The sequence below is a fragment of the Oryctolagus cuniculus genome, chromosome 19 (genome assembly GCF_051225735.1).
Source record: "Oryctolagus cuniculus isolate XC-2025 breed Fujian yellow rabbit chromosome 19, ASM5122573v1, whole genome shotgun sequence".
NCBI lineage: Eukaryota > Metazoa > Chordata > Mammalia > Lagomorpha > Leporidae > Oryctolagus > Oryctolagus cuniculus.
The window spans coordinates 24558108-24576582 of record NC_142885.1 but is presented as its reverse complement, the minus strand read 5'-3'; the positions used below and the strand labels follow the sequence as shown (position 1 = coordinate 24576582).

Genomic DNA, 18475 nt, shown 5'->3' with positions numbered 1-18475 from the left:
TCAGTGTCAGTCAGGAACAGGGAGCAGAGAAAATGGCCAACAGTTTGATGCTCCTGGTAACCGCAGTTTCCCAACTTGAGGCAGAAAGGGCTCAGGGATCGGAGAGATGGGGCTGGACCCTAGGCCGAGGCCATGTCCTGCAGAGTGCAGGCGATCTAAGGAGGAGGCCTAGGTGCCACACCTGCGACCAAGCCTGTAAGCAGCCACTGCCCCCCTTGGCCCTCCTGCAGGCCTCTCATGCCTCCCAACTGGGTCTCAAGGGGGCTGTGGTGTACATACAGAGCAGAGTACGCAGAGATAGAGGAGTCTGCACACCCTGCGCTCCTCCAGAAACCGGGCCTGGCCGCCCGGGATGCTAATGAGGTGGCCCGGAATGCTGATGATCTTGTGTGCCCAGAGTGGAGATCCTTGTCCACCACGCAGGCCATACACCCTTGGCCCTTGCGAGATGAGGCACTGAGGCAGCCGCTGATGCTGCGGGGTCGTACCCAAAGACGAGAAAGCAGCCTGGCAGAGGGCGAGGGGCGCTGGCCTGCTTGAGTAGAGGGGCGGCAGGCGCATGGCACGGTAACATTCCCTACAGCTCTCCCTGCCCCCTGGCCCTGGGCTAGACATTGCGGCCACCACCTCTCTTACTCGACCACCGCCGCTGCCACCATGGGCAATGACAGTGGCGGGCCTGGCGGGCCGAGCCCCAGCAAATGGGACCAGCAGTACTGTGAGCCCTGCGGGAAGATGGAGAACCTGCTGTGCTGAGGCCACTGCCGCAGCTCCTTCTGCTGCAAGGAAGGACCGGAAGAAACACAAGCTCCTGTGCTAGGGCAGCGAGGGCGCCTCTGGCCACGGAGCAGGCCAGCACCAGCACCCAGGCCGCTGCCCAGTGCCGGTGGGGTCTGAGCCTGGGAGGCCAGAAAAGGAGCGGCGCTTCGGGACAGCGTCGCCGCCGCCGCCGCCGCCGCCGCCGCCAAAGTTTCAGGCTGGCCGGCCGCCGGAGATGCGACCAAGGCAAAGGCCAAGTTCCTGGCCAACCCTGCAGTAGCTGTGTCCCTGCCTCCTGTGAACCCTGCCCTCCAGGGCCCTGCATCGGTTAAGGCGGAGCCTGGGAAGGAGGCACCACTGACCGGCTGGTCGCTGTACCTGGAGAAGGGGAACCTGTACCCACCAAGCAACACACCCAGGGAAGGCTGGGCCACAGCGTCGGCCTGCGGCCCAAAGGGCAGAGAAGCTGCTGTGGTCACTGAAGCTTGCGCTCGAGTACATCCTGTCTTGCATGAACAAGCATGGTATCTGTGTAGTGGATGACTTCCTGGGCAAGGAGACTGGGCAGCAGATCCGCGACGAGGTGCACCCTGCACTACACCTGCAGGTTCACGGATGGCCAGCTGGTTAGCCAGAACAGCGACTCGTCCAAGGACATCCCAAGCGATAAGATCACCTGGATCAAGGGCAAAGAGCCCTGCTGTGAAACCATTGGGCTGCTGATGAGCAGCATGAAAGACGTGATCCACCACTGTAACGAGAAGCTGGACAACTACAAAATCAATGGCCGGATGAAAGCCATGGTTGTTTGTTATCCAGGCAGTGGAACAGGTTATGTGCAGTATGTTGATAATCCAAATGGAGATGGGAGATGTCTGACATGTATATATTATCTTAATAAGGACTAGGGTGCCAAGCGGAGGTATACTTTGAATTTTTTCCAGAATGCAAGCCCAGTTTGCTGACATTGAACCCAAATTTGATAGACTACTGTTTTACTGGTCTGACTGGCACAACCCTCATGAAGTATAACCAGCATATGCTACAATAACTGTTTGGTATTTTGATGCAGATGAGAAAGCACGAGCTAAAATAAAATATCTAACAGGTGAAAAAGGAGTGGAGATTGAACTCAATAAACCTGATTCAATCAGTAAAGGTGTCTTATAAAGCCTCTCATCCAGCAATACCCTCAGTTCACTACAATAATTGCTGACACTATTTGTTAACTTATGAATGCAAATAAATGGGATAAAGAAAAATAGACAACCAGTTGGCATTTTAATGAGGAAAAGATACAACTGTTTTGTGGTGCATCAAACAAGAAGATTTAATTGCTGTGACTTTGTACTGCATAATGTACCCCAAATCTGTGATTGCTTATGAGAGGAAGGTAAGCTATCAGTTGAAAGGGTTTTTACATCTGTACATGAAGTAAGTGCCCTGTGCAGAATTTTTTCTTTCTTATATTTTGTCCAATCTGTCATCTAGCTGAGTTCATCTCTCCCTTTTTTATATCAAGTTTGAATTTGGGGTAATTTTTGTATGATTAGGTACAATTTATCAAAACTGAATTGAGAAAAAATTACAGTATTATTTCTCAAAATTATTATTCTCAATCTATTTTTATAAACCTCTTCATACTATTAAATTTTGCCCTAAAACACCTTAAAAATGATTGTTGCTAGTGACTGATGATTAATTAATTTTCTTTTCATTTAAAATAAGAAAAGGAGCACTTTACCAGTGGTTTCAGATGTTTTGTAGTCCAATCTTGCTCTATTTTGGATTCTTAAAGATTGCTGCCATCATGTTTTTGACATTGTTAATAATAAAACCTAACAGTAAAACAGTCACCATTTATTACCAGTAACTTTAGTTCATGTTTTATAAGGAAAAATACACTGTATGAAGGATTTATCTTTTCAAACTTGTTTTTTTTTTTTAACAAAACTAAAATGACTGCCTCTAAATAAGCTTGAGATTATCCTCAGCATCAAGTTCCTAAGATAAAAGGCTTTCTTCTGCTTTCAGGTGTTTCCTAAAGAGTTAGATGATGATTTCCCATTTCCAATGTTTTCTCAAATTGATTGTACTTTTAAATTTATTGTTTTCTTCCTATTACTATGATCCATCTGATTTGCAGATCAGAACCTTGTTTCTTTTGAAGAATATCAGGGGGAGATTATATTTGCACTGAGAAGGAAATGTGTTTATGCAGACTTGTTGTTCAGTGAGTCTTCAGACAGCTCTTGAGGCATTCCTCAAATGTGATGCCAGCCTTCTTGTCAGTACTGATAGATGTATGCTTAGTTTAGAAAAACAAAAAAGTGCGAAACCAGACAATTTTATTTTGGGGGGGTTTCTTTTTTACATTTTAGAAAAAGAAGAAACACCACATAATCACGCAAGGCCTCTAAGACTTCTGTTATTTAAAGAATGAGTTGAGATAGACTTCCTGGATTTCATTCTCTTAGGCCCTTTAGCAAAGAGCCCTTACTAATTTAAGTTTTCTATCCTCCTTCCTCTATCTTCTTTGCCGAAATCTGAGTATACAGAAATATTCCTATATATTTCAATTTACAACAGTTTTAGAATCTGTATAGTTTGTATGTAATTACAGACCTTTTCTATGGAAATCTCAGTAATTTTTATTAAAATATTGCTATTGTTCATGTAAAAAATGAAAAAAATTATTTAGTGAAACTGACAGTGTGAATTTAGAATGATTAATTATTTGATATCATGTTCTCACTTAGGAGAACCTGCAGGAAAAAAGGTGATAGTTTGTTGCTTCTCCTTGCCCATGTTCAGCTTTGTCTTACTTCCTCCCCCAGATGCTAACATAACATCCCTACAGTAAGTTCCTCTCTGCCAGCCTGATCTGGGAGTGCAAGTTATTCTTGCCATCTCATCTATAGTGCAGTGCACTGCCTTGGACCATATCTTGAAAGCACTATCATTTTTAGGGTTAGTAGGAATTGTTTTATGTAGAGTGAAGTCTGTTAAGATGTATAGCACAGCTTTTTAATTTGGGAGCCCCTGTTGTTCAAATGTGTGTACCTTTGCAGTTGTACAGTTATCAGATTCTAATATCTATTGGTTGTGCTTGATAGACAGGTCTTAAATTGTATATTTTTTGAATAAGTTTATATACTTTCTTGGAGATCATTGTGAAAATATCAAGAAATCAGGATAGTCATTTATTTTAATACTCCCTGAAACTATTCATTTGATGTTAGTGGGACCGTTAACTTGTCACCGAGCAGGACTATAATTAAAACTAAATTGAAAATGATTTGTGGCATCTATGTGTTTAATCCTGGTTAAAGATAATTCTTCACAATGCTTATTTGTATTCAACACATTAACCAGTTGTAAAACACAGAACTTTATCAATAGTAGGCAAATAATTTCAGGATTCCTATATAGAAAAGACTATAAAGTCATAATTTGGGAAGCAGTGTTTCTTTATGAAACAGCTCTCAAGTTGCTTGTAAAGCTAACCTAATTAAAAAGACATATAAATGTTCTTGAAAAAAATTTAATGGTTCCTAGAGAAAATTCTGGCATGACAGACCCCTATTTAGAAAATTACTTAAAAGAAAAACAAAAAGCCAACCATTTAAATGTTCTTTAAATGATTGGAAGGTCATACAGCAAATAAAAGAAAAATACTTACTGAAGAAGATCTTCTAAGAATCAGTAACAGCATGGAGATCCAGTGGTATTTCAATCCAGAACTTCTCTCTCTCTCCTGTCAGTGAAATGGGAACTCTATTTCAGACATGTGGAGTCAAGAGCATGAGGCTTCCTCTCCCAGCAGTTGGTTGGTGAGTATTCTGAGTGTGACAAGACATGCTCATTTTTTCTCCTTTCCCAGGTACCTGCTGCTGTTCATATGTTATAGTTGAGTGCAACTGAGAGGTAGGTTTCTGACCTCATTTGTTGATGGGGGCTCTACATTGTGCATAAGAACACTTAGATACCATCATCAACTGCATGTAATGTTTACAACAGGCAGATTTCTCAAAATAGTAGATTTCTGGTTGCTGTGGATTGGAGGGATGAGCATGAGCATATAGTTAAGAAAGAGTAGGCCGGTGCCGTGGCTCAACAGGCTAATCCTCCCCCTTGTGGCACCGGGTTCTAGTCCCAGTCGGGGAGCCGGATTCTGTCCCAGTTGCCCCTCTTCCAGGCCAGCTCTCTGCTGTGGCCCAGGAATGCAGTGGAGGATGGCCCAAGTGCTTGGGCCCTGCACCCCATGGGAGACCAGGATAAGTACCTGGCTCCTGCCATCGGATCAGTGCGCCAGCCACGGTGGCCATTGGAGGGTGAACCAATGGCAAAGGAAGACCTTTCTCTCTGTCTCTCTCTCTCACTGTCCACTCTGTCTGTAAAAAAAAAAAAAAAAGAGTTACAAGGCACTAAATTTGGGGGAGTTTTTTACTTTAACAAAATTGGCAACTTCTTTATACAAAAGGAATAATTTCCATCTTTTAAAAATGTTTTTAAAATTATATTTAAGTTACACAATTTCATGTATCTTCAGCATAGTGATACTTCCCACTCTTCCCTCCCTCCCAACCATGCTGAAACACTTCTTCCTCCTCCCTCTCATATTCCCACCCTTAATTTTTTTTGACAGGCAGCATTAGACAGTGAGAGAGAAAGAGACAGAGAGAAAGGTCTTCCTTCTGTTGGTTCACTCCCCGAATGGCCACTATGGCTAGCGCGCTATGCCGATCTGAAGCTAGAAGCCAGGTGCTTCCTCCTGGTCTCCATGTGGGTGCAGGGTCCAAGCACTTGGGCCATCCTCCACTGCCTTTCCGGGCCACAGCAGAGAACTGGACTGGAAGAGGAGGAACTGGGACAGAATCCAGTGCCCCAATCAGGACTAGAACCTGGGGTGCCAGTGTTGCAGGCAGAGGATTAGCCTAGTGAGCCACGGCGCTGGCCTCCACTCTTAATTTTTACAAAGATGTATTTTCAGCTTACATGCTGATTGTATAGTTAACCCTACACTAAGTAAGAGTTCAACAAACAGTATGAAGAAAAAAAAAAAAAACACTGCTCCTCAACAAGAACTGCAATCATCAAGTTTCAAAATGCCTATTTCACTCCAATACATTACATTTTGGGCACTTTATTAGTTATCCCAGGTTGGGAAAAACATATGATATTTATGTCTTGGGGATGCACTTATTTCACTAAATATAATGGTGTCCAGATGTATCCATTTTGTAGCAAAGGACAGGCTTTCTTTTTTTTTATAACTGAGTAGTGATCCATAGTGTATATATACCATAATTTCTTTATCATGTCATCAGTTGATGGACATCTGCATCAACGCCATATCTTAGCTATTGTGAATTCAGCTGCAATCAACATGGGGGTACAGATAACTTTCATATGCTGATTTCATTTCATTTGGGTAAATTCCTAGAGTGGAATTACTCTTCATCCATTGTGATAACCATATGGTTTGTTTTTTTTCAATTTGTTAATGTGATGTATCACATCACATTTATTCATTTGAGAATGTTGAAACATCCGTATCTATAAGAGAGAAACTCCAGTTGGTCTGGGTGAATGATCTTTCTGATGTGTTGCTCAATTAGCTAATATTTTTGAGGATATTTGCATCTATATTCAGCAGGGATATTCATCTACAGATCTCTTTCTCTGTTGTTTCTTATTCTGGTTTAGGAATGAAGATGATGCTGGTGTCATACGAGTTTAAGAGGTTTTCCTCTTTTTCAATTGTTTTGAATAGCTTGAGAAGAATTGGAATTAGTTCTCTTAAAATGTCTTGTAGAATTGAGTAGTAAAACCATCCAGCCCTGGGCTTTTCTTTATTGGGATGGTTTAATTAGTGATTCAGTTTCTGTCTTGGTTATTGGTCTGTTAGATTTTCTGTCTTCATACTCAATTTAATTAGATTGTATGTGTGCAGAAATGTATGCATTTCTTCAGGACTTTCAAATTTATTGGCATATAGCTCTTTGTAATTTGTCCCAGTGATTCTTTTTATTTCTATATTATCTATTTTTATATTTCCTTTTTCATCTCTGATTTTATTGAATTGGATCTTTTCCTTCTTTTATTGGTTAGTTGGCCCAGTGGTGTATCAATTTTGTGTATTTTTTCAAAAAAATCAGCTCCTTATTTCACTGATCTTTTTTATTTATTTTACTGGTAGAGTTATAGAAAGTAAGAAAGAGGGAGACAGAAAGAAAGATCTTCCTTCTGTTGGTTCACCCCCCAAATGGCCACTATGGCTGGAACTGCGCTGATCTGAAGCCAGGAGCCAGGAGCTTCCTCTCAGTCTCCCATTTGGGGGCAGGTGTCCAAGCACTTGGGCCATCCTCCACTGCCTTCCCAGGCCACAGCAGAGAGCTGGACTGGATGAGGAGCAACAGGGACTAGAACCTGGTGCCCATATGGGATGCCGGTGCCACAGGCAGAGGATTAACCAACTGACCCATGGTGCTGGCCCTCACTGATCTTTTGTATTTTTGTTTCAATTTTGTGTATTTCTTCTCTAATTTTAATTATTTCTTTTCTTCTACTAACTTGGGGTTTGGTTCATTGTTTTTCTAGGTCCTTGCGATGCATTGACAGCTCACTTATTTGGTGTCTTTCAATTTCTTTCCACCAGATCTTATCCTATGCCTCATCCACTTTTTTTATTTTATTTTATTTTTTTTTTATTTTTTGACAGACAGAGTGGACAGTGAGAGAGAGAGAGAGACAGAGAGAAAGGTCTTCCTTTGCCATTGGCGCTGATCTGATGGCAGGAGCCAGGTACTTATCCTGGTCCCCCATGGGGTGCAGGGCCCAAGCAATTGGGCCATCCTGCACTGCACTCCCTGGCCACAGCAGAGAGCTGGCCTGGAAGGGGGGCAACCGGGACGGAATCCGGCGCCCCGACTGGGACTAGAACCCGGTGTGCTGGCGCCGCAAGGTGGAGGATTAGCCTAGTGAGCCGCGGTGCCAGCCCTTCAATTTCTTATGTAGGTTCCAATTGCTATAAACGTCCTTCTCTACACTTCCTTTATTGTACCCCATAAGTTTTGATATGATGTATTGTACTCTTTGATTCTTTCCAGAAATATTTTGATTTGTTCTATGACCTACTATTCATTCAGGAGCATGTTGTTCAGTCTCCATTTGTCTGCATATGTCCTAGAGATTCTTAAATTGTTGATTGCCAGGTTCATTCCATTGTGGCCAGAGAAGAAGCATGGTAGGATTTAAATTGTTTTGAATTTTCTGAGACTTGCATTATGGCATAGCATATGGTCTATCCTAAAGTTCCATGGACTGGTGAGAAGAATGTGTGTTCTGCTACTGTGAGATGGAAAGTTCTGTAGATATCTTTTAGGTCCATTTGGTCTACAATATTGATTAACTTTGTTGTATCCTTGCTGATTTTTTGTCTGGTGATCTGTCCATTGCTGAAAGTGGAGTATTGAAGTCCCCCATTACTATTGGATTGGAGTCTATATCTCTCTTTAGGTCCCTAACATTTCTTTTAAATATCCAGATGCCCTGTAACTGGGTACATATACACTTATAATGATATCTTCCTGTTGAATTGTTCCCTTAATTATTACATAGTGCCCTTCTTTTTCTCTTTTAACAGTTTTTGTGTTAAAATATGCTTTGTCTGATATTAGGAGGGCTATATCAGCTCTTTTTTAGTTTCCATTAGCATGGAATAACTTTGTCCATCCTTTCTGTTTCAGTCCACATGTATCTTTGTTGGTGTTTCTTGTAGGCAGCAAATACATGGGTCTTGTTTTTCAATCAATTCGGCCAGTCTGTATCTTTTAATTGGAGAGTTGAAGCCATTTGCATTCAAGGTGCCTATTGATAAAGAACAACTTAGCCCTGCCATTTTTCTCCCTTTTTTAAAAGATTTATTTATTCTCTTGAAAGTCAGAGTTACACAGAGAGAGGAGAGGCAGAGAGAGAGGAGAGGCAGAGAGAGAGAGAGAGAGAGAGAGAGAGAGAGGTGTTTCATCTGGTTCACTCCCCAATTCGTCGCAATGGGCCGAGCTGTGCTGATCCAAAGCCAGGAGCCAAGAGCTTCTTCTGGGTCTCCCACTTGGGTGCAGGGGCCCAAGGACTTGGGCCATCTTCTACTGCTATCCCAGGCCACAGCAGAGAGCTGAATCAGAAGAGGAGTAGCCGGGACTCGAACAGGCACCCATATGGGATGCTGGCACTTCAGGCCAGGGTGTTAGCCTGCTGTGCCACAGCACGAGCCCCAGCCCTGCCATTTTTCCATGAATATTCCTTTTTTTTTTTTTACTTTTGACAGGCAGAGTGGACAGTGAGAGAGAGAGACAGAGAGAAAGGTCTTCTTTTTACCATTGGTTCACTCTCCAATGGCCACCACGGCTGGCACGCTGCGGCCGGCGCACCACACTGATCTGATGGCAGGAACCAGGTGTTTCTCCTGGTCTCCCATGGGGTGCAGGGCCCAAGCACTTGGGCCATCCTCCACTGCACTCCTTGGCCATAGCAGAGAGCTGGCCTGGAAGAGGGGCAACCAGGACAGAATCCGGCTCCCCGACCGGGACTAGAACCTGGAGTGCCGACGCTGCAAGGTGGAGGATTAGCCTATTGAGCCACGGTGCTGGTGAATATTCCTATTTCCTATTGTTTATTTTGGATTTCCTTTGTACTTTTACTAGGACATTTTATGTCTTCATTTTATTTCATATTGATGACCCTGTTTCTGTGTTTCTGTGTGTAGCACATCCTTAAACATCCTTCATAAAGCTGAACAAGTGGGGTGAAATTTTTTCAATTTATGTTTAACAGAGAAGGTCTCTATAGTAATTGTAGAATTATTTAATCATTTGTCCATCTCTAAATGTTTTTGTTTCTAAGTTGTAGGATTTTCTTATATGCAATATATCTCCAATAATGATATCTTCTGTAATATGAATTGTAAAGACTTTTCCCATTAAATGGGTTCCCTTTTCACTCTGATAGTGCTTTTTGTTGTGTATAAGTAGTTTTAATTTTATACAATTCCTGTTGCAGTTTTCTTTTGCTGCTTTTGAATCATTAATATTATATAAATAAGTTATTGCAATCCTATTTTATTATATAAAATAAGTTTCTCCCTTTTTTCTTAACATTTTAAATCCAAAATTAAAAGTTGATATCATAACAAACTATTAAAATATTGTCATTTATTTAGAGAGCAATATTCAAATTAAATTTAATACATTTCCAGTTAGGGTGGCATCCTTTGCTACTACTAGCTTTTTCAGTGTTTTAAATATGCCAACTTTATTGGCTCAGTAAGCCTTGGCCAGCCTACATTCAAAGGGCAGTAGTTTCCACCTCAGATGTGAGAGTCACAAAGACATTCTGGCCTCCATGTATCTACCACAGTTGTCATTGTTATTTTGTATTTTTGTTTCATTCAACACAAATTCTAATTTTCTTTGTGTTTTTTTTTTTTTTTTACCCATAGATTATATAGGTTATTTGAGTTTTAAATACCCAAGGCTTCCGGGCTTCTATTTTTTTATTGACTTCTTTTTAAAAATTTTTAGAAAGCTTTCATTTAATTAATATAAATTTCATAGGTACATCTTTAAGAATATAGTGGTTGTTCCCCCATACCCACCCTCCCACCCCCACTGTCATCCTAACTCCTACTCCCTCTCCATCCCATTCTTCATTCAGATTCATTTTTAATTAAGTATATATGCAGAAGACCACTTCTACACTTAAAGATTTCAACAATTTGTACCACACACACACAACATATAAAGTACTGTTTGAAAACAAGGTTTATACTTACTTCTCACAGTACAACAAATTACGGACAGAGGTCCCACATAGGGAGTAAGTACACAGTGACTCCTGTTGTTGATTTAACAATTGACACTCTTATTTATGACCTCAGTGATCACCCATGTGTCTTTTGTTTCATGTCATTTGATACTTTCTTTTGGTCACCTTAATATTTACAATTGTTATATCATTCAGATATATGATTCATTTATTTCCATGAAAAGTCTTAATAACATTTGCCAATTTTAGAGTAATCTATAGAGATAATTCTATATCTACACTTCAGGAATAAAATGTGACTTTCAAACCATTAAAGATGAGTATGAAGATTACAAGAGAAATTGCATCCAGGGTACATCATAGAGTATTGTAATTTAAGAGTCTTGGACTGTCAAGAAATTTTAGAAACAATAAAAGTGAATGGGTATGTGGCCTGGCAGTTAAGTCACAAGTTGGGATGCCCACATATAATATAGTGCCTCAATTTGAGCCCTGGTTCTACTCCAGATTCTGGCCTTGTAATATCAGACACCCTGGGAAGCAGCAGGTGATGGATCAAGTATTTTTTTTTTCAATTTAAAAATAGTATTTTATTGACATCTTCCCTGAGCAGCAGAGAAACCAAAGGACACTATGTTATTTTACACAGTGAGGTCCATATTCCAATATCTCATGCTGTGGCCACCAAGCATCTGAACATTTCTTAGGCTTCACAAATCCCTGTTTGTCCAAAGTTGACATTTGTCAATTTTTAACAGATAAATGAGGAAGCAACCATTTAAGAGACTGGGCCAAGTTCTAGTGATGGTCTTGATGTGGATCTCATGTAGGTAAAATAATAAACCATGAGCTAAATACACCCTTAAAGGAGCCACTGTTTTGGCACAGTGGATTAAGCTGCTGCCTGTGACACTGGCATCCCATATGAGTGCTAGGTTTGAGTCCCAGCTGTTCCATTTCCAATCTGGCTCCCTGTTAATGCTCCTGGGAAGGCAACAGAAGATAGCCCAAGTGCTTGGTTCCCTGACACCCATATAGGAGACGTGAATGAAATTCCAGGCTCCTGGCCTTGGCCCAGTCCAGTCCCAGTAGTTGTGGCCATCTGCAGAGTGAACCAATGGATGGAAGATCTTTCTCTCTGTGTGTCTCTATCCTCTCTCTCTCTGTAACTCTGCCCCTCAAATAAGTAAAATAAATCTTTTCAAAAAATGTATGTTTTTAGCATAGGGCAGAAGCAGCAGCCACTGTGATATCAAGTAGGTCTGGGAAGGAACTCTGAAAATTAAAATAGAATGTACTCATAGGATGAATTGGTATTATCAGTAGAAACTGGGCATGTTTTTCAAAATAGCAGATCATGAAAGAAATCAAGGAAATAAAGTTCCAGAGGGTCTGTTCCATATCTACATATATGTAGTTTTTTGTAACTTTTGTTACTTTTTTTCTTGACATAATTTAAAACTTAACAGAAAAAGTTCCAAAAAACTCCTGTATATTTAATTTCACCAAAGTAAAGTTTTTGGAAATTTGCTTTAGATTCTTTCTGTATATACAGACATATACCTATGTACACATTTGTTTGTTTGTTTTTACTTTTTCTTTCTTTTCTTTTTTTTTTTTTTTTGGACAGGCAGAGTGGACAGTGAAAGAGGGAGACAGAGAGAAAGGTCTTCCTTTTCCATTGGTTCACCCCCCAATGGCCACTGCTGCCGGCACACCACGCCGATTGGAAGCCTGGAGCCAGGCACCTCTCCTGGTCTCCCATGCTGGTGCAGGGCCCAAGCACCTGGGCCATCCTCCATCACCCTCCTGGGCCACAGCAGAGAGCTGGACCAGAAAAGGAGCAACCAGCACAGAATCCGGCGCCCCGACCAGGACTAGAACCTGGTGTGCGGGCACCGCAGGCGGAGGATTAGCCTATTGAGCCGTGGCGCTGGCCCCTATGTACACATTTTAAAAGTCACTTGATTGGGGCCAGCACTGTGGCATAGTGGGTAAAGCTGCAGCCTGCAGTGCCGGCATCCTATATGGGCACTGGTTCAAGTCCTAGCTGCTCTACTTCCGATCCAGCTCTCCGCTGCAGCCCGGGAAAGCAGTAGAAGATGGCCCAAGTCCCTGGGCCCCTGCACCCAGTAGGAGACCCGGAGGAAGCTCCTGGCTCCCGGCCCCAGGTCAGCACAGCTCCGGCCATTGCGGCCATTTGGGGAGTGAACCAGTGGATGGAAGACCTCTCTCTCTCTCTGTGCCTCTGCCTCTCTGTAACTCTGTCTTACAAATAAAAAAATAAAATAAAAAATAAAAATCACTTGATAGCAACTAGGAGACACAGGGCTCTTTACCCCTAAACATTTCATATTGTGTATTTCTTAAGAACAAGGACGTTCTCTGAAATAACCACAGAATAATTATCAACATCAGGACATTTAAAATTAATACTCTTCATTCACATTTTTAAAATCACTCCACTAGTGTTCCTTATAATGATTTTTTTCTTCATCCAATATGCAATCCAGTGTCATGTCTTTATGTAAGGATTTCTTTATTTGAAAGACAGAATGACAGAGAAGGATAGAGACAGGGAGAGATCCTCCATGTGTGGCTGGTTCATTCCTCAAATGATAACAGCCAGGGCTAGGCCTGGCTGAAGCCAAGAGTCAGAAATTCCACCCAGCTCTCCCACATGGATGGCAGGGACCCAAACACCTGAGCCATCATGTGCAAGTCACATTAGCGGGAGCTGTATCACAAATGGAGTAGCTACGATTGAAACTGGCACTCCAATGTGGGATGCACGCCCATCTCCAGGATCATATTTTACATCTGACATTTCTTTTTAGTCTCTTTTAAATCTTACCCTTCATTTTTCTTGACCTTCACACTTTTTGAAGAGTATTAGGTCAGTTATTTTTTAGAATGACCTTCAGTTTAGGTTTAATTGATGGTTCCTCATGATTAGGTTCAGTGTGTGCATTTTTGGAAAGAATACCATAAAAGAAATGTTGTGTCTTTTTGAGTGCATACTATCAGGAGACACATGATTTAGTTTCTCCCAATATTGGTGGTATTAACTTTGTTCCTTGGCTATGGTGTGTTTATTAGGTTTATTCACTGTAGTTACTGTCCCCCATTGTTATTAGTAATATGTAGGAATACTTTGAGACCGTGTTTCTCATTAAATACTTTGTTTCATCCACCAGTTTTAGCATTCACTACTTTTTCTTTTTTTAAAGATTTGTTTATTTGAAAGGCAAAGTTACAGAAAGAGAGGATAGAAAGACCTTCCATCTGCTCGTTCATACCCAAATAGCTGCAACAGCTGGGGCCGGGCCAGGCCCAAACCAGAAGCTTCACCCAGGTCTCCCACATGGGTTCAGGGGCCCCAGCACTGGGACCATCCTCTGCTGCCCTCCCAGGCTCATTTGCAGGGGGCTGGATTGGAGGTGGAGCAGCAAGGACTCAAACTGGCACCCATACGGGACGCTGGTGTTACAGGGACAGCTCAACCCGCTACATCAAAATTCTGGCCTCCATTCACTACATTTTCTAACTCCATCATTCTTTCCCTATAATCATCTCTCAGTATCCATGGAGAATTGATTCTAGGACCTCCCAGAGATGCTCAAGTCCATGTACATCCTTTCACATACTTTAAATCATCTCAAAGTCACTACAATGTAATCACTATATAAATGGTTGTCACACTACTGTTTAGGAAATGATGGTAAGTAAGTTTGTACACACTGTTGTGTAGGCACAATTGTTTTTCTGAATATTTTCAATCTGCAGTTAGCTGAATCCACAGATGCAGAACTCACAGATACAGAACCCATGGATACAGAAGACTGACTGTATATTAGCTGACATGCTACTTTAAGGAAAAACTTTCCCTTTTCCTCCATATATTATTACTACTATAACTCAAATTTTTTATTTTGATGAGTTAAAAATCTATTATTATCCTGAGGTCAGCACTGTGGCACAGCAGGTGAAGCCACCACCTACAACACCAGCTTATTTATTTGGATGCCAGTTCCTGTCCTGGCTGCTCCACCCCTGATCCAACTACCTGGCAATGTCCTGGAAAAAAGCAGCGGAAGATGATCCAAGCACTCAGGCCCCCGCTACCCACATGGGAAACCCATTTGAAGCTCCTGGCTCCTAGCTTTGGCTTGGCCCATCCCTGGCCACTCTAGCCATCTGGAAAGTGAACTGTCAGACAGAGGATGTCTCTAACTTTCAAATAAATGAATAAATATTTTTAAAAAATCTATTACTATCCTATATTTCAATGCTAAAATTATCTCAGAGTGGACTGTAGGAGTCTCTTCAAATTAGCTCTTGTACTCATTTTGCACTCCCTTATTTTCTGATGCAGTAAGGTGTTTCCCACTGTGTGTTCTTCTACTGTAATCATTCACCTTTTTCTTCAACTGATTTTTGAATATTGATTTCTTCCTGTGACTGTTACTTCATTTTGTAGAATTCGTTTAGTTGTTTGTAGATTACTAAGTAAATAATCATGTTATCTGTAAATAGAAATGGTTTTTACTTCTTTCTTTCTCTAATCCTTCTACTTTTTACTTCTGCTTGCCTTATTATATTGGCTAGGACCTCTAGATCAGTATCACAGAGCAGTAGTTAGAGCAGCTGTCCTTTACTTGTACTGATCTTAAGTGAAAACATTAAATATTTCATGATTAAATTTGATGTTACCAGGCAGGCATTGTGGCTTAATGAGTTTAGTCAGCATTGGGATGCCTGTATCCCGGCCTGTATCCCATGTCGGAGTACCAGCTGGAGTCCTGGCTATTCCACCTCTGATCCAGTTCCCTGCCAGTGCTCCTGAGAAGCAGCAGATGATGGCTCAAGGACTTGTGTCCCTATTTCCCACGTGGGAAATCCAGATGGGATTCCTGGCTGCTGACCCAGCCCCGGCCACTGTGACCACCTGGGGAGTGAACCAACAGATGGAAGATCTCTCTTTTTCCCTGTCTCTCCCTCTCTCTGTCTTTCAAACAAAGAAAAAATCTCCAACCAATTTTTTTGATGTTAGTCATAGTTTCATAAATGTTCTATATCAGACACTATTCTTGTTTATGTGATCCCTTTGGTTTTTAGTCCTATCATTATGATCAATTGTGAACAGAAATTGATCACTGGGACTAGTGAGATGGCATTGGTACATGCCACCTTGATGGGATTGAATTGGAATCCTCTGGTATGTTTCTAACTCTACTGTTTGAGGTAAGTCAGTCAATCCACATATTTTGAATTCTGGAACCTCAAACAGGAAAAACCTATTCCATCCTCACTTTCCCACTCCCAATTAAAACTAGTATGACTTTCATACTGTGAAAAGAATTTCATGATAAAGCTAATAAACTAGAATCACTCACATCACTAACTTTCATATATATACATAAACACTTTAAGTGGCTGCAAAATATCCATGTTTTATGGATAAACCATTACTTTTTTACTTTGTGATTTCTATATGAGTAGATGGGAGTAGAGAATAATATAATGTTATACGGAGTTACAAACATACATCTAAGTACTTCAAAAACCTCAGAGCTTCCTTCACCCTGTTCCCAAAGAGAACAAATGCTTTTCAGAAACCCTTAGCAACTGAAATTAGTATTAGCCCAACTTCCTGATATCAAGGATATATATTCTAAGGAACAAAGCAATTCAAGTATACTTTGATATGTAATAAATTCTTTTTCTTACCATTCAGAACTGTTCTTAGTTTGTCCCTTGTCTTCATCTGAAGTAGACATGTTACAAGTGTGAGTTTATGTAGGCCTGCTCCAGTAGTCTGATAGTGTGACCAGTAGTGTGGTTACCGGTCATGTACAGAACCCCAGTGACTCCAGTTTTGCCACTACTAGAGAGATCTTTGCAAATGAAGAAAATGAGTAGTGCAGTAGAAATCTTGGTAGCTCAAGTGAAAAAAAAGAAAAAGGAAAAAACTACAGTGATAGAGTTCAAGTGAAAGGAGTCTGATTAGAGTAAGCACAACAAAACACAGGGCTATTGTCACAAGCTAGCAGGCTTATAAGGGTCTTGGTGGTAATTTATTTTCCCCTTTCTGCTTTACTGTAGGCTATCATTCCAAAACTTTTCTTGATAAGAAATTACTTTGATTCCTCTAGTTTTATTCCTCTAGCTATTGGGGTGGGACTGCTAAATCAAAGAAATCACTAGTGGAACAGGGAGTTTAGGTAGCAACAGCACTTAAAGTCTTTCCAAGTAAACAGCAGGGAAGTAAGCTACATCTCAAGGCCTTAGTCAGTTTAAGACATATTAACTGAACACCAGCCATGGATATGGTTCAGTAATGGAGCCCATGGTACTTGGCTGCTGTGCTTCCTAAAAGCAGTGGTGGACAGCTTATGGGATATAACAAGAAGATTGGTTGCGGCCAGCGTGGCGGCTCACTAGGCTAATCCTCTGCCTTGCGGCGCCGGCACACCAGGTTCTAGTCGCGGTCGGGGTGTTGGATTCTGTCCCGGTTGCCCCTCTTCCAGGCCAGCTCTCTGCTGTGGCCCGGGAGTGCAGTGGAGGATGGCCCAAGTGCTTGGGCCCTGCACCCCATGGGAGACCAGGATAAGTACCTGGCTCCTGCCATCGGATCAGTGCGGTGCACCGGCAGCAGCGCTGGCCGCGGTGGCCATTGGAGGGTGAACCAATCGCAAAGGAAGACCTTTCTCTCTGTCTCTCTCTCTCACTGTCCACTCTGCCTGTCAAAAAAAAAAAAAAAAAAGAAGAAGAAGATTGATTGCAACACTAACCCAAAGGTAGTTGACTTCATTATAGCTTAAAATTGTAGCACTTTGGGCTTCAGATTATTCCACTTCTTCCTCAGTTCAGATCTGGTGCTATCAGAAGCAAAGATGTAGTTGATGGATTCATACGATAAATCCCACACCTGAGACTGGGTCAAATTAAATGTTTCAGCTTCCAGCCGGTACTCTTGAGAAATGTATGTTGCAAAAACACCTTTATCATTGGTACAGGTCACAGAAGGATGTGCAATGGTGTACCAGAATCCGAAATGATACTGGTCATAAGATGGAACTGTCTGACTTTTGATGTTTGAGGTCAAACACAGTTCCAGAGTTATCCGATGTTGCCTCACAAAGTCCACCAGATCCAGGGATCCTCCCTCAGAAGAGTTGAGGAAAGTTCCATGCCCAATTCTGTCAGGAAGTAGGTCCAGGAACATTTGGGTTTATTTTCCTTGGTTTGGGATCTCTGAAAGATGCAACGCCAACTTCAGACCTGCATTTTTAGCTTCTAAAAGAGGTTCCAAGAAGTCTTCTGCTCATCCTATAGTAGGGTCTCCACTAAGGTCAAGGCCAAGAACTACATCCTCAGTAGAAAGGAAGAACTTCTCCGCAAGTTTAACAGTCTCCTTGGCAACTGAAGGGCCGCCTCTTCTGCCGATTGCTATCAAATACCTAACATTGATGTCTAAGTTTTCTTGTTTGGACTGTTTTATACCCTCAAGTATAGATTCCACATAACTCTTTTTAGTCATTCCAATAGCATTTTCTCTTCTGGGAGTGCTCCTTAGTTCCAGGTATGTGACACCATCATCCGAAAATTCTTTAATGACATCTTTTGTGATCATTAGAATATCTTCAGGACTAGTAGTAAGCTGATGAATTATCTGAAACATCTGGAAACATTCTTCAAGAGTTCTTTTCTTTCCTTTATCAATCATAGTCATCTCATCGTGGATTTTAAAGTCTGGCTTCTTGGCTATTAACTTCTTCATGGTATTAGAACTAATGGATCCATTCAAGTGGGCATGAAGTTCCAGTTTTGGTAGTTCCAAGTAAAAGTCTGTCTTCCATGACTGTTGCTGTTCCTCTACCTCCACCAT

The 18475-nt window shown here is 41.6% G+C and overlaps 2 pseudogenes; one reads left to right on the top strand and one right to left on the bottom strand.

Annotated features, from left to right (window-relative positions):
* Window positions 1-635: 635 nt before the first annotated feature.
* Window positions 636-1667, top strand: LOC138846969 (egl nine homolog 1-like; annotated as a pseudogene).
* A 15737-nt stretch (window positions 1668-17404) lies between these two features.
* On the bottom strand, window positions 17405-18475 carry LOC138846895 (N6-Methyl-AMP deaminase pseudogene; annotated as a pseudogene).